This window comes from Elgaria multicarinata, chromosome 3 (assembly GCF_023053635.1).
Source record: "Elgaria multicarinata webbii isolate HBS135686 ecotype San Diego chromosome 3, rElgMul1.1.pri, whole genome shotgun sequence".
Taxonomy (NCBI): domain Eukaryota; kingdom Metazoa; phylum Chordata; class Lepidosauria; order Squamata; family Anguidae; genus Elgaria; species Elgaria multicarinata.
In genome coordinates this window covers 9,346,106-9,370,271 of record NC_086173.1, presented here as the reverse complement: position 1 = coordinate 9,370,271, position 24,166 = coordinate 9,346,106, and positions in this window count along the sequence as shown.

Sequence of the window (24,166 nt, the reverse complement as noted above, 5' to 3'; positions counted from 1 at the left end):
TTATCGTGGTTGATTACTCCTGGTAGGCAAACTACAATAACTACGTTGGCATGGCCATGTGGCCACTCAGCAACCTTTCTCCAAATCTTTTGGACTACAACACCCATCACCCATGGCAAATGGCCATGCTGGCTGGGGCTGATGAGAGTTGTAGTCAACAACATCTTGAGGGTGCCCCATTGGAGAAAGTCTGAGCCACCAGACACTTGGGTCCACTTGACACACCACCAACAGCCCCCCTAGATGAAACTGTTGAGAGTCTGACCTTTACATTCCCTATCCAATTATTATACACCTCTCCTGCTTCCTTTTTCCACGTTTGTAACAAGGATTGGCGAGGGGAGAGGAGTGACTTTAGCAACAGGAGCATCCCACCTCCCCCCCCCAGGATGTTTTCCTCTGTGACACTGCTATTCCCACACACACATACACACACTGCAAAAGATTTCCAAACTATGTTTTCATTTCAAAAATGAGCAACTGTTGGGGAGTGGGGAATGCCGCTGTTGGAGCTATTTATCTATCACAGCAGGCCCCGGGAGGAGCTCTGTCTTGGAACTCCTTGAATGATTTGTGCTGTTATAAGGAGCATTTTCTTGGGTTGCTACCTTTAGTAGATAAATGCATGTGGTATTTTGGTGCTTCGATCAGCACTTCTCTAATTATCCATACAGCGTTGTGGGGTGCCATGTCATCTGAACTCACGGCACGGTGCGGCTGGGGTGGCTTCTTTTACCTACCCTACAACTCATGGCTTGCAGTAGGGATTTTGGGGTGAGTGAGAAGTGACCACCACAATGTCGCACGCCAGGTTCGGACAACACAGTAACCCATGGGAAATGCTGGTCATGTGACTGCATTGTTTCCTTGGTGATCTGCCAAACCCAGCTTATGCCTCCATATACTAGTCGCTGGTGAACATGAACGGGATGGTGCTGTTGCACTTGTGGGCTTCCCAGAGGCAGCTGGCTGGCCACTGTGGGAACAGAACACAAGACTAGATGGACCCTTGGTCTGATCCAGCATGGCTCTTCTTATGTTAAGAGAGCACCAGGTTGGGGAAGGCTGGTATATCAGCTGGTAAGCTGATTTTTCTGTGTATTTTTCTTATTACATTTGTATGCCATCTGTCCTTCAAAGAGGGGAAGGTAGCACACATAGCCCTCCCCCATTTTATCCTCATGACCACCCTGTGAGGTAGCTTAGGCTGAGATCTCCCAGTAGATCTCTACAGTGTGCTTCAGGTCTTGGGGAGATTTGAACCTTAGATTTTGAGTCATATTCTAACCACCACACCACAATGCCTCTGCCACTGATTCCCCATGCGAGAGATTTATATCAAGCACACACATACTGTGCTGTAGCGCAAGGAGTTACAGGCTGCATTCATATAGTGCCTGAAGTTATGGCTGGCAAAGCCGGCTTCTTGTTTTAATACATTGATAATGCCGGCTTCTTCTTGTTTTAATACATTGATGCTCAGCTGTTCTGAATGGATGCTCCTAGCACCCGCTTTAGTTTCTCTCATTCAATGATCATTGATCCCTCTGGCTCTGTTCAATAGCCAACAGCAGCTGGCTTGGAGTTAATCATAGCTGTTCCTTTCTGTTCCTGATTGGTGGAGTGGGGGGAGGGGATTTCTTTCAGGGTTTGGAGCCAAAGTAATGGATTGGCTGGGCTGAAGCCATTTCCGTGCAGCTGCATGGTAGCTTTGGGAGAAGATGATGTGTTTATTGGCCTTGGGATTTGATTTGTTTTTGCATCTTTAGACCAGGCTACAACAGTCTGTGCATGAGCCAAAGTGCAAAATTTACTCAAGGCCGCCAATAGGTGGCAGTGTAACTCTACATTCCTCCTACATGTGCTGAAAGGCCCAAAATGCTATTGTTAGAAGGCTGGGCCTGGGGATGAGAAATAGTTGTTTATATGGTAAGCTCCTGACTAGGGTTGGCCTATCCTTTACAGCTGGCTAGGGTTTTTAAAGCTTTGTCACAGGGATCCTCCCCGAGAAGAACAGTGTTTGAGCTTATCCAAGTTAAATAAGGCCGAGGCTTAAATTGTAAATGGACAAGAAAGGCCGTTAAAGCAAGAGCGCTCTTTGCTGGAAAGACTTCAGCATCCTAGGTGCGTGTGTGAGGTGGCTGAGTCATGGGCATTCTGTGCGTGTCAGAGATGCTCTTCTTACTGCATAGGTTTGAAAGCTGCATCCAGTCAATGGAAAAGGTTGCGGAGTTGAGGCGTCTTGGCCCCTGAATAAGACGTACCGCAGAGGTGGTTGTACGACTGTCTTGGGAGGGTGGGAGACTCATGGACTGTGACAAAGTCTTTGAGAGAGTGGGGCTACGCAAGTAGAGGGTAACCACTTATGTGTTCCAACAAAAGAGGATACCTATATACATAAAAATTGCATGTGGTTTAGGGGAAACATGCAATAGGACTCAAAAGACTGGAGATATCTGGAGGAGGAGGAAAGAAAGAGTAAGTGAACCTGGTTCCTTAGATCATCATTAGATTTGCGTGCACACACACACACACGCACACCACAATCAATCAATTAATCTCTCTCTCTCTCTCTCTCTCTCTCTCTCTCTCTCTCTCTCTCTCTCTCTCTCTCTCTCTCTCACACACACACACACACACACACACACACACACACACACACACACACTCTGTACGCCTTTAAACTAGCTGCAGATCATTGTTCTAATGACTTAAAGCCAGACTTGTGGCTTTGTAAAAAGGACAAGAATGTTCTTCTTCTGAATCAGGGATGCAAGCTTTGCCAGCACATTGGGAGTGGGGTGGAGAAATGACACAGCATTTTCTGCGTATCCAGAGAGAATTCTCACAGTGACCTCGTTTGTTGGCCGGCTCAATGTGTAGGTGGTTCTAGCCGCCCACAATGAAGTGTCTGGCTCAAACCTGTGGGAAGATCCCAAGCTCTATCATTTCAGGGTTGAGCTGCTCATCGACAGGGGAATTGACTAACTTTAAGGGAATTGACTAACTTTGCCCTCTGTGTAAGAAGGTTTCTGTAATTTTAGAACATCCTGGCTGTTTTTAACATGATGGAAGTCTCTTGTCTCTGTACTGTAAGGAGCTGAATGAGAGAAAGAGAATATAAGTTATTCAAAACCAGTACAAGAACACTGAATTAGGGTGGTGGTGGTGGATCATATATAACACGGAAGGGGAACATGTGGCCCTCTAGATGCTGGTGGACTACAACTCCCATCACCTTTGACTATGCTGGCTGGACAATGGAGATGATTGCTGCTAAGTTTCACCTTTTTGATAACTAGAGGATAGTCTGTGAGCTTCATCACACCAGGGTTATACTGTGCAATCACTATGAATTGCGTACAAAAGATTCCGAAGTTTTCCATCTTATAATCTGCTTTGTCTGTGAAGTACGCCCATGCATCCTGCTTTAATTGTGCTATAAAGCCAAAAGACCCGACCTATTTTGCTACTACTTTTGGAGCAAATCATGTGTTGTTTTCTGAGCGGCCACTGGGGGCGCAGGAGCAGGATTTGATATGTTTAAAGAACAAATTAAACAAATGCTTACATCTGCGTAAGTTTTAAAGATAAAGACATCAAAATTAGCACAGTAATAGATATTAAGGAGAGTTTTAAGCATATCAAATTTAAATCGGATTGGGTCATCCGTTAGTTTTTTATGATTTTTTACATTTCCCCCCTTAAACCCTTTTCCTGGTATGCAAAGGATCTTAGGAGGAGCACTGCCGCCCGGGGTGTTATTTAGCTAGCAACAAGAACAACAACAGCTAAACGCTGTAGGGGATAATTCGAGGGAAACAGGTACGTGGGATGAAGCCCTGTATCTCACTGCCAACTAGCAGGATGCTGAGGTAACTAGTCTGCAAGGTCAGCATCCTAATCGTGTGAGGTTAGTTTTTTTGCTACATTATGCCAAGGCATATGTATATGGTATATATGCATATGTATAGAGGCCACCAGTGAGGGAGGAAGCAGCAGCCAGGCACCTCTCCACCGTGCCTGGGTCCAGCTCCAGCTCCAGCTCCAGCTGAGAGCCCCCTCCCTCCTGCTACCAACTGTCTCTGCAGAGGCCACCAGTGAGGGAGGAAGCAGCAGCCAGGCACCTCTCCACCGTGCCTGGGTCCAGCTCCAGCTGAGAGCCCCCTCCCTCCTGCTGTCAACTGTCTCTGCAGAGGCCACCAGTGAGGGAGGAAGCAGCAGCCAGGCACCTCTCCATTATGCCTGGGTCCAGCTCCAGCTGAGAGCCCCCTCCCTCCTGCTGTCAACTGTCTCTGCAGAGGCTACCAGTGAGGGAGGAAGCAGCAGCCAGGCACCTCTCCACCGTGCCTGGGTCCAGCTCCAGCTGAGAGCCCCCTCCCTCCTGCTACCAACTGTCTCTGCAGAGGCCACCAGTGAGGGAAGAAGCAGCAGCCAGGCACCTCTCCACCGTGCCTGGGTCCAGCTCCAGCTGAGAGGACCCCTCCCTCCTGCTGTCACCTGTAGCTGCTGAACTTTCCAACTAAGATTGTAGTGCCTGAATTTGCTTTCCTTTTCCCCCTCCTCCTCCTCCCTCCCAATCCCCTTTCCTTTTGTGTCATGTCTTTTAGATTGTAAGCCTGTGGGCAGGGACTGTCAAGAAATACTTTTGTAAGCCGCCGTGAGAGCCTTTTTTGGCTGAATGGCGGTATAAAAATCCTTAAATAAATAAATAAATATGTCTGCCCAAAGCTGTGCTTTCTTGGTGCCAGACTACAGTTTTTCTTCAAAGGCAGGGTTGGGAACAGGGAATCCTGAGGGGGATGGCAGATGACGTCAGCATCCCTGTTAATAAAAAAAGTTACAGTGTGTTGCCCCTGCAAACCCGGAATCCCCTATACCACTGAAAAGAACAGAAAGGGAACACAGGTCTGGTTAAGAGCAGCAAACCCTTGGGCTAGCATTACTGGACAGGAAATGGGCCTGAGAGGTTCCAGGAGTGACTGAGCAGGGTCTGCGTGTGTCTGGGAAGCATCTCTGCATTGAAATAATGGCCCCAGGGGGTGCGGGAGTCCTTCAAGCCAAAGCCAAACTCTGACTCCATTAACCACTTCCACCTCCAACCTGATTCTCTGAGGTAGGAAATGCTGATGTGTTTTTGTGGGAATGTCTGACCTAGAATGAGTGGTCAGACTGTGGGCAGGCCTGCTTTTTTTCCCACCAGAGCTGAATATCTGGGAGCTTTTCACAATCACCCACAAGCCAAGGCTGCATATGCTCTGTGTCCACCACACATTAATTTATTTAAAACATTTCATATCCCTCCTGCCTATCTTTAAAAAGTTCAAGTTGGCTAACAATTCAAAAATGACACGGACATTTTTTTAAAAAATTACAATATGACAACTAAAAAGCAAAGTTAATAGTCTAGAAGTCACAAAATAAAAGATTAATAACAAGAAAAAGAGGACCGGGTAAAACAGTGACTAGATAAGAGATAGCGTATCAGTCCAAATTCCTCAGAAGAGCTTGTTCTGAGGAAATTTCTGAGAATTTTCTTTTTCACCTCCTCCCCCACAGAAATGCCATTTTGCAGAATATTCTCCACCTCTTTCAGGAGGCTGGTGTTTTTTCCTCAGAATGATATGTGGTCTGGAGCATAGTGGAGGATTCAATATGGTGGCCAGGCTGCCAATGCAATTACTGCAATTGCTGCTTGAAAGAGCCAGGGTGGGTTGTGGGGGGAAATAAAGAAGCCATGCCATTACCATCCATAGCCCCAAGAAACTAGTAAAAATTTATCCTCCCCTTCCTCAAGCATATTTGATAAAATAACCCCAATTTTGTTGCCTAAAAATAAGGTGGAGAATTTGGATGAGGAGGGGGACTTCACTCACCTATATGACATTGTTTTAAAATACTACGGCAGAGTAAAAAATGACAGGCAGGGTTAACACATCTTATATTTCCAAAGCCTTCCTAAAAAGAAGGAGTTTGCCTTAAAGAGAAAAGCCACTAACGTCAGGAGACAAAGAATGTAGGCGTTCCTGCAGGAGGGAGTTCCAAAGCGTAGGTGCCACGACCAAGAAGCACTTTAGATTAAAGGGAAATCATGTTTGCTTGCTTTGCTTCCTACTTCTCTTCCGCATTTGAAACACGCTGAATTACACGGGAGAAAAGCAGCAACCACGTGCTCTGTAATTTAAAACATCGCAGCTCATTTAGATGAATGGGACAGTGCCTTCTAGTGGGTGTTTCGTAGCACAACTTTGACTGTGCGCAGCAGGAAATCTTGAGAGATAGCAGAAGAATCAGGTTGTCTAAGGTTTATTTTTTAGAGGAATAACCAGGAAAAGGAGCACGAGACATGCATGAGGCTCATGACATCGTCAAAAAGTCCCACAAAATTCTGTAAGTAGTCAGTTGCTCATTTAAAGAAGCCCTAAGTGTAATGCAGGGGATCAATGGAACAAATTAGCCTTTTTCACTGTCGAGCACACTTCTGATCAGAACTAAGAGTTTTTCCTTGCCAGGGAGAGAGGCTAGGGCTTTAGGAAGAAAGCTACTGGATAGTTCAGTCGTGCAGGCTTGTCTTGCTTTCTTGTGAGTAAACATGGAAAGGCTTGGTGTTTGAGATGATCTTTGAAAGTGCTGCTGAATTATTTTCTCTTGGTTACGTCTGAGTAGATATGCAGAAGCTTTGTCCTGCCTGTTTCTGAGTCGGCTTTAAATGGCTAAGAAGCACATTTGCCCCTGCCAGATCATGACAGCATAATGACAGAGTCAAGGTACTGACGATGAGAGAGGGCTAAACATAAAGTGGAACGGAGGGTACGCTCACGCTTGGCCAAAGGAGGAGCAAACGAGGGAACTTTGGCAGCTGGGAGAGGGTGATCCACGGAGACCAAAGAGGTGATTGTGAGGCAGGAGGGCCCCCCAAATTTAACACATGAATTTTAACCAGCCAGTGCAAACATTGTTTGTTGGTATGTACTAGTACATACCTCTCGCCCGTTCAGAATTCATTATGCTGACTGGCCCAAGTTGTGTACATACGTGCTTCATATCTGAGAGAAGTGTGTGTGTGTAAGCACGTGACTGTATCAGCCCATGTAAATGGATGTGCATGACCGTGCCTCCCCATGTGACGCTGTGTTGTTCTAACCCTGCTCTTCAAAACCAGGAGACTCATCAGTGGCATGATGGAAAAAGAACAGAGAGGTGTGATCTGTTTCCTTTGGGCTGCCACCTCCCTCACCAGCTGGCCTCTTTGTTCCACTCCCTCCCACAAGCAGTTCGTAAAGTCTTGGAACAAGCAGGCCAAAAGGAGGGAGGGGGAAAGGAGGGGGGGAAATGCAAACGTAGCCTGAGAAATTGTATTCTGAATGGCTGGGTGTGTGCATCATTTCCCCCTTTATTCACTTGTATCAGAAGGGATAAAAGTCCTTCTTGGAATGTACTTCCCTTAGAGACCCAGGTACTTTCACTGACCAGTTGGGTGAGGCCATACCCTTGTGTGCCCCCTCAGTTTTCCTCCTCCAGAAAATGGAACAGCAGTAGTCCAGGAGTAGAAGCAAATCTCCTCACCAAGTCAGGGCCGAGCCTGATTCTACTGAAATTTATTAACTGTGCATCTCTTCTTCGTATTTACATTTATATCCTGCCTTTTTTCCTCTTTAAGGAACCTAAGGTGGCATACATAATCCTCCTCCTCTCCATGTTATCCTCACAACAACAACCCTGTGAGGTAGGTTGGGCTGAGAGTCTGTGACTGGCCCAAAGTAATCCAGTGGGTTTTCATGGCTGAATATACGTCATAATATATGACGTATATTCTTACGTCATATATTATCCTGAGCCTATTATTCCTGGCATGGGAATCAGAGAGACTGAGCCCTGCTACGCTCTCGCCTCAGTGAAACTCTGCTTATTAAACAAGAGAAGGGGCAAGACTCCTGCTTCTCCCTTCCTGGGTCAATTTGTGTACATTCCTGCGCGGTCTTACAGGGTGCTAGTCGGCACCTTTTTTATGGGGACCGTCATCCGCAGCCGTGTTTTCTGGCCCTTTCCCGCTCGCACCGTGCTCACTGCATCTGTTGGCGTTTTACGAGGCTAAGGAAAGCCACTGCTCTCAGCCAGGCCTGTGACAGGCTGGATTTATACTCCTTGTTCAGAAGGGGGAAGCGCAAACCAGATGGGGAGCTGGCAGCTGGCTTTCCTTTCGCTGCGTCCAGTTCTCTCTGCCCCTTTTAGGGAACAGTTCCTTCCATTCTTCTCCCGCCTGGACAAGGAACTGACTAGGATGGGAATAAGGGAAACTTCTAACACCCACAGGGCAAATTGGAGGAGCTCCTTATGTTGCTATAGCACAGGACTGTCAGGGGGTGGGAGACTGCATTTCTTTGGCAACACCCCCCTCCCTCACTGAACAACCATAGCAAAACCAGGTGCAGCAGGAAATAGCTTTGGCCAACAGGGAAACAGCAAATAAATCTCCTTCTCTAGGGAATGGAAAATTGCACTTTCTTTTCCAAAAAATGCAGTCCTCTTCCACCACCACCACCCGCCCCCATTTGTGATCCCATTTCCATATCTGCCAATTCTACCCACGGGTGGGTGGGCTGTTCACTGTGATGAGTCGACTGCTCACAGGACTGCCGCAGCTTGGACGCCTTGTGCAGCCGGGCCAGAGAAACTGAGCCTGTTCTTCTGAGCCAAAAGGTCTCCCATCAGTCCTTACAAAGGACTGAAGCGTTGTATTCTGCACGCAGCTTGTATCAAGCCAAATGGAAAGCGAAAGCCTTAAATCAGAGGTGTTGAATCTTTTTCGACCCAAGGGCCAAATTCAATGTCAGTGCAGCTCTCGGGGGCTGCATTCCAGTGATGGACGGAGCCAAAGGCAACAAAATACCAAAAATGCCAGCATATTTTAGCTTAAAACCCTTACAGCTGTTTGGTGGTGGTGAAAGTACAATTCTGCTGGAAAACAAGGTATGCTGTGTTTTTTGGGAGGTGGGGGGGCAATGCAACACCTAACCCACTGACGTTGCCCACTGCTGGTAAATATGCCTTTACATCCATTGCCTATTGTGTCAGATTATTTAGAGAGCCTGACAAAAAGGAGTATCATAATTTTATCTGGAATCTTATCACAGCTTTAAAGAATTTCATTGCTTCACATGACATGTCTCAGCAGATCTGACCATCAAAGAATGATTACAGAATTTTTGAAAACCACTGAAACAGTAAAATGATATTGATTGATTGATTGCATTTGTATACCGCCCCATGGCCGAAGCTCTCTGGGCGGTTTACATAATATTAATACACTTAAAAACAATATACAAAATTTAAAAACCACAAAAACATACAATATACACATACATTTAAAACTACTATAACAGCTTTAAAAACTATGAGCCTAAAAACAGACTCAGGCTCATTCCATATTGCTAAATGCCTGTGAGAAGAGAAAAGTCTTGACCTGGCACCGAAAAGATAACAATGTTGGTGCCAGATGGGCCTCATCAGGGAGATTGTTCCACAGTTGGGGGGCCACCACAGAGAAGGCCCTCTCTCTTGTTGCCACCCTCCGAGCTTCCCTCAGAGTAGGCTCCCAGAGGAGGGCTTTAGATGTTGAACATAGTATTTAGGTAGGTTCATGTCGGGAAAGGCGTCCCGTCAGGTATTGTGGTCCCAAGCCATGTAAGGCTTTATAGGTTAAAACTAGCACCTTGAATCAGGCTCAGAAACATACAGGTAGCCAATGCAAGCAGGCCAGAGCGGGTCTTATATGCTCGAACTTTCTGGTCCCTGTTTACGGAAGACAGGGGCTGCATTCGCACAACACAATAGTCAATGGTGGGTTAATAATCAGCTCCATGGTTGATTATCGAGGGGGTACTCCCCACACAACATGATTATAATCAACCATGGTGTGAATTAAGGCCAGCATCGAGTTGACTATTAGTCAATGGTGTGTTTGATTGACACATCCCCCATCCCCTCTCTCCCCTAAATGTTCCTGCTGGTATCCCATCAGCCATTGCAAATTCTGCCAGCTGGTCTATAGTGGCAGCCAGCACTTTGCTCACTCTTATCAGGAGACTCTGCAGTCACCAAAAATAACCAACTGTGTGCGATGAAATAGTCAATGGTGCCCAACACACAACATGATAACCAACAGTGGTTCAAATAATCAACTCTGCACAGTGCTGGTTATTTGCGTTGGTTATTTTGACCGAATAACCAACCGTGGTGTGAAAAAGTCCTGACAGACAACACAATAACCAGCCATTGACTATTTAACCCACCATTGGTTATCGTGTCATCTGAACTCAGAGAGAGAAGAAATGGTTACCATGAAGAAATAATTGTTATTATGCAAAGAGAAATACAGTACATCTTTCATAGTGTTAAAGACTGTGTCCAGGTGACCTGTTATTTTTCCTGTTAAGATGCCATTTATTGAAGACCTCTTCCGGGTTGTTTCTTGGTAGTTCCTTTTCTCTATTCTGATTTTTAACCATTTTACAATGCCTTGCCATTTTAAGTCTTCCTGCATCTGCAGTTTCTCTAAAAGGCTTTTGTCCAAGATGCCTATCATAATTCTGTCTCTAATCCTCTTCCTTTTTGTCCCCAAAATCACGGGGTTTTGCCATCCCATACAGACCTCTCACAAAAGATTCCACTAACTCCCCAGGGCTTTGAACTTTCTGGTCGAAAAAGGCCCTCTAAAAAACTACATCATGTTTGGGAATCAAATGCTCATCTAATCTGGCCAGCACCTCTGCATAGTCATCCTTATGATTCGCCTCAGTAAAGGTAAAGAATATGGTCAGCTTCCTTTCTCATAGGATAGATGATGGAATTAACATCTCTCAACATCTAAGGTCCTCCTCTGGGTGCCTACTCCGAGGGAGGCTCAGAAGACAGTAACAAGGGAGAGGGCCTTCTCTGTGGTGGCCCCCCAATTGTGGAATGATCTCCTTGATGAGGCCCACCTGGCACCAACATTACTATCTTTTTGGCACCGGGTCAAGACTTTTCTCTTGTCCCAGACATTTAGCAATCTGTGATGGGCTTAACTGATCCTGGATCTGTTTTTAGGTTCAGCTGACAGTTTATAGTAGTTTATAATTATTTTTAGATGTATGTTCTTGTGTATACTGTGAGCTCTATCAGATGAGTGTTTTATTGCATGCTTGTTGCTGGGCACTCACGGATTTTCACGGGTCCCTCTCACAATGTCGTCTGCCTCCTGTGGGCCTCCTGCCCCTTCTAGCCTTCTTCACATGACAAAAAAACACCCCAGTAAGTCTGACTTATTTTTAAAGATTGAAGTTGCTGCTATCTCCTGCTGTGTGCAGGAGAAGCAGTGCAATCAACATGGGCCACTGAATGGGCCATGTGCACATTGTTTACTTCCTCTTTCAAAAGAGGAAGTAATGAGGGACAAACTCGCAGGTGGAAAAGCGATAGTAAGCAAACACGAATTCCCCTCGGATGATGATGCTCTCTATGTTTTTATGTTTTTAAATTTTGTATATCATTTCTAATTGTTTTTAATCTTAGGCAAACCACCCTCAGAGATTTGGTTATCGGGCAGTATAGAAATGTAAACAACAACCACAACTGGCACTTCTTGAGTCTCCTTGTTGAGCTTTGTTACTGTCCACATATTTCCTTCGAACCTGGCCATTCTGAGGGTCTGCTGAAGTTGAAGCTTTCTGGGAATGAAAACTGTGCCATGGCAAACAATTCTTTAAAAGTTTAAGCCTTAGATTTCTGACTAGGGATGTCAAATGAAATTGGATTTCTGTGAATCTGACGTTCAGATTCCACAGTGGACCTTTTTTCCTAGGTTGTGCAAATTTCATGGACTTGCAGACCTGCACTCATGCAGACTAATGTGCATTAGCATTTGCAAACAAATGAAATTCGCATAGAGACAATCCGATTCCATCAATATTCTGACAATGGAATGAAAGACGTGTGACCATTTCCGGAACACAGATGGAATGGATTTAACAAAATCCATACATCCCTAGGCCAAAATGGATGCCTAACAGGACAACTTTATTATTAAGAACAGCAGCAGAATGGTTGGCATATTCTCAGTTTGGACACAGAGCCACCTATAGTTAGAATAGTAACAGAACAATTAAACTCCCCATCACACCCTCCTTAATGGAAAAGATAGAAGTAGTTGTAGGAAAACACTGGAGTGGAAGATGTCATCATTTGCCGGGGGGCGAGGCGGGCTTGTAAAGTTCCATAAATGAGGCAGGGTGATAGTGTGATAAAAACTTCATATCGAGGCATCCTAAGGGTGCAATCCTATGCATGTTTTAAACCAAAAAGGGTCTTGCAACTCACAGCATCCCTGGCTAGAGCACTGGAAATTGTAGGAATTTTTTCGGTCTAAGCATAGGATTGTACTCTAAATTACTTTTTCTTGTGGAGTTCTTTTGTTGAATTTAAGTCATTTTTAAAATTATTGTTACTTCGTTGCCTGTTGTGGCACAATTTCTTTTATGGTTGTGAACATAGTGGACTAATTAAAAAAAAAATTGAAACCAAAACCAAACAGAATGGATTGGCTGAAGTTATGTAGGATTTTACACAGCTCAAAAGCTTTGGTTTGATTCCTGCTTTTTATTTGTGTTTTTTCACGATATGTTTACCCTCCACTGCTGAATTTCACTGGCTGATACAACCACAAGAGCATGTTGATTTGATTATTTACAAATATCCTCAACCTATATATCTTGTAGAACAGGCACAGTCTGTCCTAAGAACCATTGTCAGTTCATCCTGGAACATGAGCCAAACTGGATAAAATAACACCCCTTATTGCACCAGCTTGCACTGTTGGAAAAATATGCAAGATCCTAAATCTGTGTTCTGCAGGCAGAATGAGGCACTGGGGGAGGAACTAAGAATTTAGCCTTCAAAAGGCCTGTGTGATTTAAAAGCTTACATGCACTTTCACAAGCTGGTCAGATAAGAGACTGCACATTCTTTAATCTACAGTACAAATGTGCCATGCAATCCTATGCATGTTTACTCAGAAGGTGGGAGCAAGAATGCATTCCAGTTAAAGCTCAGAAAGTATATGACACAACGTACCCAATGACTCTTTTACGTTTCAGTATTCCAGCTCGAAAAGTCAGCACACATGAGGGAAATGTTAGCCTGGACTGAAGATGCAATAGACACCAGATTCTACTGGCAAGGATGGAGAGAATTTAAGCCAAGTAAACAGAAACAAAGCCAGACAATCCAGGATGGTTGCTGGCTGGCTGTGGGGGGAGAGATCTAACCAGAACCTTTCCAAGATTTACACAAAGGAATCCAAGCCGGAAATCTTACAGAAGAACAAAACAACATCATTAGGAAAATAAGTACTCCTGATAAAACATCCTTTGAAAACAACAATTAAGCCCTCTGGGCATCTCAAGACAATAGAGGGCCCAGTGGAGGTGGAGCCAGTTTTGAAATGCAAAAACGAGGAAGTTTGACGAGTTCCAAGTAATAATCTGTCAGCTGGAATGTTGACAGCCTACATTTTAAGGTGCCCTTGATAAAACAATTCATGGCCTCCGTGGATAACCTTGGAGAAATTGCTCACTTTCAGCTTACCATTCTGTAAAATAAGAAAGATAGGGAGAGCAACCTTATGCAGGTTTACTTGGAAGTAAGTCCCACCTTGATCAATGATGCTTACTACCTAGTAGGTGGAGTTTTGCTTTGTTTTTAACTATTGCAGCCGCCTTGATTTTTCTCTGTCGGGGGTTGGGCTTAAGTGGTCTCTGAACTTTTCTTCATCTGTTCATTATTTATTTTATTTATTACATTTTTATCACCCTCTTCTTCCAAGGGACTCAGGGCAGTGTCAATGGTTTCCCCACCCCCACCGCTCAGTTTATCCTCATAAGAACTTTGTGGGGTAGGTTAGGCTGAGAAACAATCCATCTTAGCTCCAGGTTTTCATGGGCTCTTGGGCAAGACACCCTCAATGGGGCCTCTCCCTCATTAAACCACCTTTCTCACTGTCATTTTCACCAGGTGCTCTTGCTCCTCCTCCTCTCTCTCTCATCATTGCTCCCACTTGCTTGTGGGACAGGCAGAGAGCCAGGGAGCAAGGAGGCCGTGTTGTATGGGCCACCTTTTGAGGCAGGAAAACAAGCACTTGCAATGGTGGTTCCCGGCAGCTCTCGTCAGTGGGTCCCTACTGGGGTTTGGGCCTTCAGCAGGTCCCAACCATGCCTAGCCTTATTTATTTATTGCATTTTTATACCGCCCAATAGGCGAAGCGCCCTGGGCGGTTCACAAAAATTTAAACCATTCAAAGTAGAAAACAACAGTATAAAAACATGATATAAAATACAATATAAAAGCACAACCAGGATAAAAGCAGCAGCAGTGCAGAAATACAAATTTAAAACAGCAACGTTAAAACTGAATTTATAGACTTTGAAAATACTGGGAGAATAAAAAGGTCTTCACCTGGCGTCTGAAAGAGTATAGTGTAGGTGCCAGGCGAACCTCCTTAGGGAGCTCATTCCACAGCCAGGGTGCCACAGCAGAGAAGGCCATCCTCCTTACGCCACCTGTCTTACTTTCTTTGGCAGGGCTCACGGAGAAGGACCCCTGAGAAGGACCTTAGGTACATACGGGAGGAGGCGTACCTTCAGATAGCCTGGCCCCAAGCTGTCCAGGGTTTAAAATGTTAATCCCAGCACTTTGAATCGGCCCGGAGCTGGACTGGTAGCCAGTGAAGCTGGAAATGGAATGACATGCTGTGGTCTCGTTGGCCAGTCCGTTGGTAAACGTGCTGCTAGCCTTGGAGACGATAGGCACAAGGTCATCTGGTAAGCTTTATGGTTGAATGGGAATTTGGACCTGGGTCTCCAGGACCCAGTCTGACATTCTAACCGTGACATGACCATCCAATGGTGTGCTTGTGGTTAATGCAGAATAAATAAAAGGGAAGAGGCATTTGTAACTGGGATGTGCATTCGGGCCAAGGTAGGTTTTACATTTGTGCTGCAGTTTTGTGTTACAATGGAGAGTTTCTTCCCTATATCTATCATCTGCAAGGAAAGGGTAAGAATATCCTAGAATAACTATAATGCTTCAGAGCTTTTAAAGAGGAAGGTTGACAGCATTTGGTAGATGCACAATGGGGTGGGGAGGTTTCCTGGACAAAGCTACAGCTGTAGAACTTTGACTTCCTCAAAGCTCTTAAGGGGAGAGATTTGAACCCAGAACTCCCTGGTCCAAGTCCAGCACTTTACGTATTACAGTGATGATAGACACTCTGCAGCTACGGAATAACCTCCGATATTAATATTTGTGGAATTCATCCATCCTATCTTGGGGAGGGAGGGGCGGAAGGGTTGATTCTAACAAGGAATTCAAAGGGCCTGCCACTAGGGGGCAACGTTGTTTTAATTGATAGACTTCACCCCTGAAGTAGGAAATGATGAGCAACATTAATGAAAAGGAGGCTTGAAATTTGCATATTAAAACCTCACTGGCAATACTGACTCAGCACTGTGTGAAACCGGCCTTCCCACATAGATCCATCTTCAAAGAGAAACATATGCACTCAGACCTTCAACACTCCCAAGTGACGGATGTGACATTTGGGCTGCAAACCTATCCACACTTACCCGGAAGCTTGCCTTGTTCTGAGTAGAGGGGTATAGGATTGCACTGTCAGGTGCTGAAATCTTGGGATACCTCACTTGAGAGTTTGAAAACTGAGACTCTGACTCTGCAAATTCAGAAGGTGGGAAATTCCTCGCCTTTACCCCTCCCCCTCTGTAAATTACGTAATCTCAGTTCTAATATGGGCACACATCTACAATGAAAAGAATGCCTAACAACAGGCAAGTGTAGGCATTATCATATATTCTGTCTATGTGTGCTTAAAAATCTAAGAAGAGCCCCACTGGATCAAACCAAAGGCCTAGCATCCTGCTTCCCATAGTGGCCAAACAGATAAATAATAATAATAATATTAGGGTGACCATATTTTGGAAACCAAAAAGGAGGACAACATGGCCGCCCCATGGGGGTGTGCCCACCAACATGTTCAGCCCCCAAGGGGGCATGCCCACCAGCATGTCCGGCCCCCAAGGGGGTGTGCTCACCAGCATGTCCAGCCCCCAAAGGGGCGTGCCCACCCAAACATGGCCTTGGTCACAGGTCTGATTTCACAGCACACAATTAAGACAGACCTGTTCTACATTACATCTTAATGTTAGAATCATAGAATAGCAGAGTTGGAAGGGGCCTACAAGGCCATCGAATCCAACCCCCTGCTCAATGCAGGAATCCACCCTAAAGCATCCCTGACAGATGGTTGTCCAGCTGCCTCTTGAAGGCCTCTAGTGTGAGAGAGCCCACAACCTCACCAGGCAACTGATTCCATTGTCGTACTGCTCTAACAGTCTGGAAGTTTTTCCTGATGTCCAGATGGAATCTAGCTTCCTTTAACTTGAGCCCGTTATTCTGTGTCCTGCACTCTGGGAGGATCGAGAAGAGATCCTGGCCCTCCTCTGTGTGACAACCTTTTAAGTATTTGAAGAGTGCTATCATGTCTCCCCTCAATCTTCTCTTCTCCAGGCTAAACATGCCCAGTTCTTTCAGTCTCTCTTCACAGGGCTTTGTTTCCAGACCCCTGATCATCCTAGTTGCCCTCCTCTGAACACGCTCCAGCTTGTCTGCATCCTTCTTGAATTGTGGAGCCCAGAACTGGACACAATACTCTAGATGAGGCCTAACCAGGGCTGAATGGAGAGGAACCAGTACCTCACGCGACTTGGAAGCTATACTTCTATTAATGCAGCCCAAAATAGTATTTGCCTTTCTTGCAGCCATATCGCACTGTTGGCTCATATTTAGCTTGCGATCTACAACAATTCCAAGATCCTTCTCGTTTGTAGTATTGCTGAGTCAAGTATCCCCCATTTTGTAACTGTGCCTGGAATAAATCACTGGAATAAAGTATAAGTGAGACATTCAATGTATCTGAAATTAAGTTCACTCATTCCTACTTCTGTAGCTTTTGCTGTACGTTGAAGCTTTTGCTATATGTGTGCTCAGCTACACCAAGAAGGGTATTCCACTATGAAAGCGGTATATAAAAGTCAGGAGCCACACTATTACTTTATAGAGGTATTCAACTGCACTGCAGGAGCTACACTACTGCTTTATAGTGGTACTGAAGAGCACTGACAACTGTTGGGGCCCATGACACATCTACACCAAGCAGGATATAACACTATGAAAGTGTTATGAAAGTGGTATATGGTATGTGTCATGGGCCCCAACAGTTGTCAGTACACTTCAATACTGCTATAAAGCAGTAGTGTGGCGCCTGGATTTTCTATACCGCTTTCAGAGTAGAATATCCTGCTTGGTGTAGATGAGCCCTGTGTGTGATACAGTCTTCCCTTCCCTCAAATATCTTTTCTGACTGCAAATCCTTCACTGGATGACCATAGTCTAACCTTTCCTAACATTTAACACTGTTTCCCCATCACCTTACTGCATACTGCTACCACTGAACAAATGAAGCAGTTGACAAGTATACAACAACCAAACAACCAAGCATTCAGAAAGAGTATAAAATACTATTAGCCTTGTTACAAGGTAGCTTCTGTGAGCAGTACTGACTCCATTTTGAAGTGACCCAAAACCCCACCTATAGACTGCGAGCATTCACAGAAGGCCTAGCTCGAGTAACCACTTCCTGATAGACGTCTTCAAATGCCTTCCCCAGAGACAAAGGTGGGGGTAAAACTAAGCAGAATATGAATGCTGGATGGCAAGAGTTTTACCTGGTCATACACATGCTAATGTAGCCCTGTTGCTGAACTCCAAGCTGCATCAAGTACAGCCATCATCCCCAAATCACCCTCTTTTGTTCCCATAGCAAGTAGACCTTTAAACAAGATCATACCAAGACCCCCTAAAGGGGGAGGGGAAAGAGAGGCTAGCTTCTTCTTTTTGAGCTTACTACAGCTGCCATGCTTTGCCTCGCAGCTTTCCTTTCCTCGTCACCTAAGACCAAGAGTTGCAATGCTCCACAGTTCTGCTCTACAAGAAAGGGCTGCAGCCCAAGGAGAGGTATATTTCCTTTAAAGATTCCCTCTACTCTTTCCCCTGCTGTCTCTGTGTGTATGCTCTTAAGTCTCAAAAGGTCTATTTTTCAATCTTGAAACTGCTTCTAAGCCTTTACTTGCTCAGCTAATTTCCCCCAAACTAGCTTGTGCCTTTGTATTTGTTTCAACCTCAATAAATGTTAGGGGTGTGCACGGACCCCCCTCTCCGCTTCACTTGCAGATCCGCCATTTTCCGGATCGGGCCGCTCCGCCCCGCCCCCGCTCCGCCCACTTCCGCTCCGCTCCGCCCGGAGCTCCGGATCCGGATCCGGAGCTCCGTTTCCCCCCCCATAGGCTTGCATTGAAAGCTAAAAAATTATACAACTTTTTTTCTGTTCAAGTTAGAAACCTCATGTTTGGCACCATGACACCTCATGGGGATATACACACGCACGCCAAGTTTCAAAGCAATCCCATCATCCCCTGATTTTTGGCGAATTTTTGAAAATCGGGCACCCCACACACAACATCCCTGCGAGGTGGGCAGGGGAGGAGGGAGGGAAGGCAGGCAGGCATGCAGCTGGCATTTCTGGGGGCATAAGGAAGTGAGCCAAGGATAAGCCAGTAATGCATATAAAATGGAATAAATCAATCAATAAACAAAGGAGGGGTGGAATTAAAAGCAGCAGTGTTGCTCAATAAACAGCAAGAAGAATTTTTTAAAAAAGGCTATATCTGTCTTTTACCAGCAATAGGGGGACGTGCCCGGGGGAGGGGGAAGTAGCTGCCAGTTCAAGACACTGACAGCCACCAACAGCTCTGAGAAGAAGTAAAACGCTCACTTCGACTCATAACAGGCATTGCTCCACCACTGAAAAGTGACCATTCACTTCAACTCATGATAGGCATTGCTCCACCGTTTTACTCTCTTTGGAAGGCTCTAATGGCCTTCCAGTGCAGGAGAGAGTGGGGGCACGTCCACGATGAGATGCCCTAGGGGAGCTCATCCCCTTGCACCACATCGATTCAGTTGTTCACCAAGGTTAGGGTGGGGAGCAGTGCTGTGTTTCTATCTCTTATTCTTGGCTTAGTATATGATTTCAGGTTGTGTTTGTGCATTTGGTGGGGCTACTGTGTTAAAAAACACGGGGAAAAGCCCGTTCAGATGAAGAAAGAGAAGTTTCCCAGAATCCCAAGTTACCTGTTTTGCCTATGCCCTCCTCCAACTTTGGGATCATCATGACCGGGAGCTGACTCTGCCCCTCAGCCCTTTGAAAAAGGTATTTTTCCCGCCGATTTTTTTAAAACTTCTAGCCCGCGACCCGTACGATGCAGAAAGTTGAGAGTGGTCTCAAAAGGACCCCCATCCACGACTCTCTGTGCACAAGAATTTTCAGAATGATAGCTTAAACCCCCCCCAGTTATCCCCGATTCTTTCCCTCAATGCAATCCTATGGGCGAAAAGCCGAAAACGCCGTTTGAGCCGCGCGGTTGACCCGATTTTCACAAAAATATAGCACGCGACCCAGACAATGCAGAGAGGTGAGAGTGGTCTCAAAATGACCCCCATCCACGACTCTCTGTGCACAAGAATTTTCAGAATGATAGCTTCAAAAACAACGTAGTTATGCGCGATTATTTGCCGCAATGCAATCCTATGGCGAAATGTTTTCAAGATGGCGACCGGAGCGCTCCGCCTGAACTAGGAGCTCCGAAAAATGGCCGCTTCTCTTCGCCTTGCTTCTAGGGGGTCCGCGGTCCGCTCCTACTCCGCCTCTGGGTAAGGCGGAGCAGGCCAATCCGCTACTGCTTCTACGCTCCTAATCGGAGCGGAGCACATCCCTAATAAATGTGCCATTGTGGCGTTATCCCCTTCAGTGCTGTAAGTTTCTTGAGTTAGAATCGCCTTACTTCGGCACAGACGCTCTATTGCCAATGTCTCGGCATGTCTTTCAGATATCTAAGCTTGGTTGCTTCATCGTCGTTTGAAACTTAATATGGCAAAGACTGAATTGCTTGTTTTTCCTCCTAAACCTTCTCCTCATCTCTCTTTCTCTCTTACTGTCAATAATGTTACGCTTACTCCAGTCAAGGAAGCTTGTAGTCTTGGCTTTATATTTGATTCCTCGCTCTCCTTTATTCCTCATATTGAGGCAGTAGCTAAATCCTGTCGTTTTTTCCTGTATAATATTGCCAGGATTCGATCATTTTTGTCTGTCTCTTCTGCCAAGACGCTTGTTCATGCATTGGTTATTTCTCGGTTGGACTACTGCAACCTTCTTCTCACTGGCCTTCCTTCTTCTCACATTAGTCCGTTGGTTTCTGTTCACCACTCTGCTGCTAAGATCATCTTCTTGGCTCGCCGCTCTGACCATGTTACTCCACTTCTGAAATCGCTTCATTGGCTTCCAATTCACTTCAGAATCCAATATAAACTTCTCCTGTTGACCTACAAAGCTTTTCACTGTCTAGCTCCCTCCTATCTTTCCTCTCTCATCCCACACTATTGCCCCGCTCGTGCTCTTCACTCCTCTGATGCCATGTTTCTCACCTGCCCAAGGGTCTCTCCTTCCCTTGCTCGGCTTCGTCCATTTTCTTCGGCTGCCCCTTACGCCTGGAACACTCTTCCAGAACATTTGAGAACTACAAGTTCAATCGCAGCTTTTAAAGCTCAGCTAAAAACTTTTCTTTTTCCTAAAGCTTTTAAAACTTGATTTTGTTCTGACTTTTATACTGCCTGTTTGGTGCATTCTCTTCTCCTCCTTATTGTTTTATTATGATTTTATTAAATTTAATTCAGGTTTGAGGTAGACTCTTCTTGCCGTTGGAGGCTCTATTTTTGAAGTTTTTCTGGTATGAACAGGTTGCTTATCAGGAAGCAACAGCTGGTTTGCAAACACAATGTTTTCTTTATTAGACTTTGCCGCTAGTTCAGAAGACAAAGCAAGTTTTGCTTCACGCTCTTGAGAACTTTCTTGTTGTTTTATGCAGCATTCTTTAACAAGCTTTATATTTTTAATTTCTATTTCTGAGCATGCCATAGGAGTTTCTTTACAACTTGGCATGGCAGAAACATTCAATTGGGTTTTCTCTTGAACTTGAGATTGAATTGGGGGAGCTTTTAAAACTGGTTGTTCTATGGGCTTACTTGGCTCTGTAAGTGAAGCTTCAGTTTCTCTAGCGGTGCACTAGACACAGCAAGAGATCGCTTAGGAGAGTTTTGGGGGGCAGTTACAGTATTGCTTCTCTCTGTAGCTAAGGTTTTAGGGAGAGTCTGCATTTCTGTTTGCTGCTTTGGGGATTCTAGAAACCCCTAATACACCATGTACATTGATGGTGCTATATAAATAAATAATAATAATAATAATAATAATAATAATAAGAAGAAGAAGAAGAAGAAGAAGAAGAAGAAGAAATGCTGCCACCCCCAAAGCCCCCTGATTGAAAGTTTCACTCAGCTTTAACTAGCCCTTGGCAGCCTAGCCAAGAGCATGTGCAGAGTAAAAACTTAGCCTCTAAATCTTAAGGAGAAAAAAAAAGATGCAGATTCATGTACATAGTTATTGTTTTGTTATTGCTCTTCATCCAGCGATGAAGAAAGTCCACACCTCTTTGTAGTTAATTTCCTATGCAGGTTTTTTCCAACACCATCATAACCCTAAAGAGATGCAAGAAGTCTTCAGAAAAGTAATAATGAAAGATGGAACCCAGATGAACTGCAGTACAGAAGACCAGAGTCCAGATGACACCAGTTGCAGTAGTCTTCCAGCATCCAAAGACTACAAGAGCCCAAAAACAAGCAGCTACTCAATAATTCCATATAGACTATTTGCTCGTCAGTGAGAAGACCCACAATAGACTGTATGCAGCGTTCCAGATAACTTAGGCCGTTGCTAGACGAGGCCTTAGCATGCTGCGAGGCCCGGTTTCCCTGCTGTGTGTGCAGATGCCGCACAGGGGAATCCGGGCCCAGGCCACGCCGAGACCTGGTTAAAGGCGCCATAAGCAAAGTCGCTTATGGCGCGCCCTTTCTGCAGTCCCGGCCTGAGGCCGAGACTGCGGAAGGTCTAGCAGCATCCACGGCTTTTTGCGGCTACTCGCTTGCTCGCGAGTAGCCGGGAAAAGCCGCAGAGGGAACAGCGCGCCGGGAGGGGATCGGGGGGGGGGGAGGCCAGACCGGCAGGAGAGGGGGACAGGGAGGGCGGCGGAGACGGACAGGCGGCACAAACACACACACGGGAGGATGACTGGGAGGGCGACGCGGACATCGGGGCTGGGGAGGGAGGGTGGGGAAAGAGTGGGCAGGGGGGCTGGGGGGGAATCAGGAGCGGGACGGGGTTTTAATTTAAAAAAAAAACCTTACCTGCTGCGGAGTCTTTGGGGCGCACATGGCCCCTTTAAAACAAAACAAAAAATGGCAGACGCTGCAGGGATAGCGGCTTCCCTGCGGCTTCTGCGTCTGGAGCCGGGGTGACGCACGTTGCAAGAAAACTTGCTTTTGAAGAAGCTCTAGAAATTTCAGTCCCATCAAGAACTGATATCTCAACTGAATAAAAATAGAACTTTGAGTGAAATTGTTTTACTCCTGTATAAAGAAAGATGTGCTCTCTTCCAATTGTTGTTTTCCCAAAACATTTATAGTGTTAATATTGTGAAGTTTATCCCATGCTTCCCTCCTTAATAGCAAGTTTCTTTGTCTATCCTAGTACATTCAACTCTTCTTCCATTCCCTCCACCAGCTAATCACCATACATAGGCAGTCACACATAAGCAATAAGCAAGAATGAAAGAATCATATAAAATGTGTTCCCCCACTTCAGAAAGAATATGTTTAAGTGCCACAGTTTTTATACTGTCAGTAGTATTGTGTATTGCCAGATTATCACTTTTGTGTTTTCAGCATGAACATGTTTTTGCAATACTGTATCCTGTTTTAAGGATAAATTCTAATTGGCTATAAAGTCTAATTAGAAAGAGTAGTTACTATGATTCTAGACCAGTGAAATAAGTCTCCAGTTCCAACCTGTATAATTGTTGTGATGACGCCACCAATAAGATTGGTTTGTCATCAATGGGGGGAGTTGTTACAAGGTAGCTTCTATGAGCAGTACTGACTTTTTTGTACACGGGTCTAATGAGAACACATCACGTAACAGCCTGCAAACGTTAGCCATGGAACAAAATGGATTAAAGCTTGTCTTAGCTTGTTTCAACTTCAACCAGACATAACAGTCAAAAACAACCAAGAAAAACACACCTACATTGAAATTGCAATACCTAATGACAAAAATGTTGCAGAAAAGAAAAATATACATCACTGGATATGGAAGTTAAAGAACTATGGCACCAGGAAAAACTTACAATTATTTGTTAGTCACATCAGTCACCAGCATGACATTGTGGTTGTTTTTACAGAAAACCATCAGAAATTAGGTCTACCGAAATACATGTATGCCAACATCCAGAAAGTAGTTATACTTAAAATATGTTCAATAGTCAGGACATTTCTGAATCAGTAAAAGACAACATGACTTGGCAAAGCCCATCATGTTCATCTAGAAAAACCACAAGCAAGAAAAGAGAGAGATGATGATGATGATAATAGCAACCCTGTTAATTTTTTAAAAAGTTTCTTTAAGAAGGATGAACAATTGTCAGCCACTGTTACAAAACATACGTCATGCCAATTATAGTAAACAAATTGGAAAGGAAAGTATATGGGTCTAAAATGCATTATTTAATAGGAACTTCACCTCCAAATCATCCCCCCAACTCACAGAAAACTACAGCCACCCCAACTGCAAACATGCACATGCATTCATTCAGTCAAACAACCAGGCATCCGATTCAGACATCAATACACTCACACTGCCAGCACACGTGTGCATGCACACATACACTCAGCATCACATTCACTCAAAGACCCCATGCACCCACACATTCTCACACACAAACACACACAAACTTCAGTCTTACCTCCTCCTGTTCTTGCTGCTCCTGCTGCTGCTGCTTCTGCACTGGGGGGGGGGGGGGGCTGGAGGCTGCGTTGCTGGAAGTTCCTGCACGCA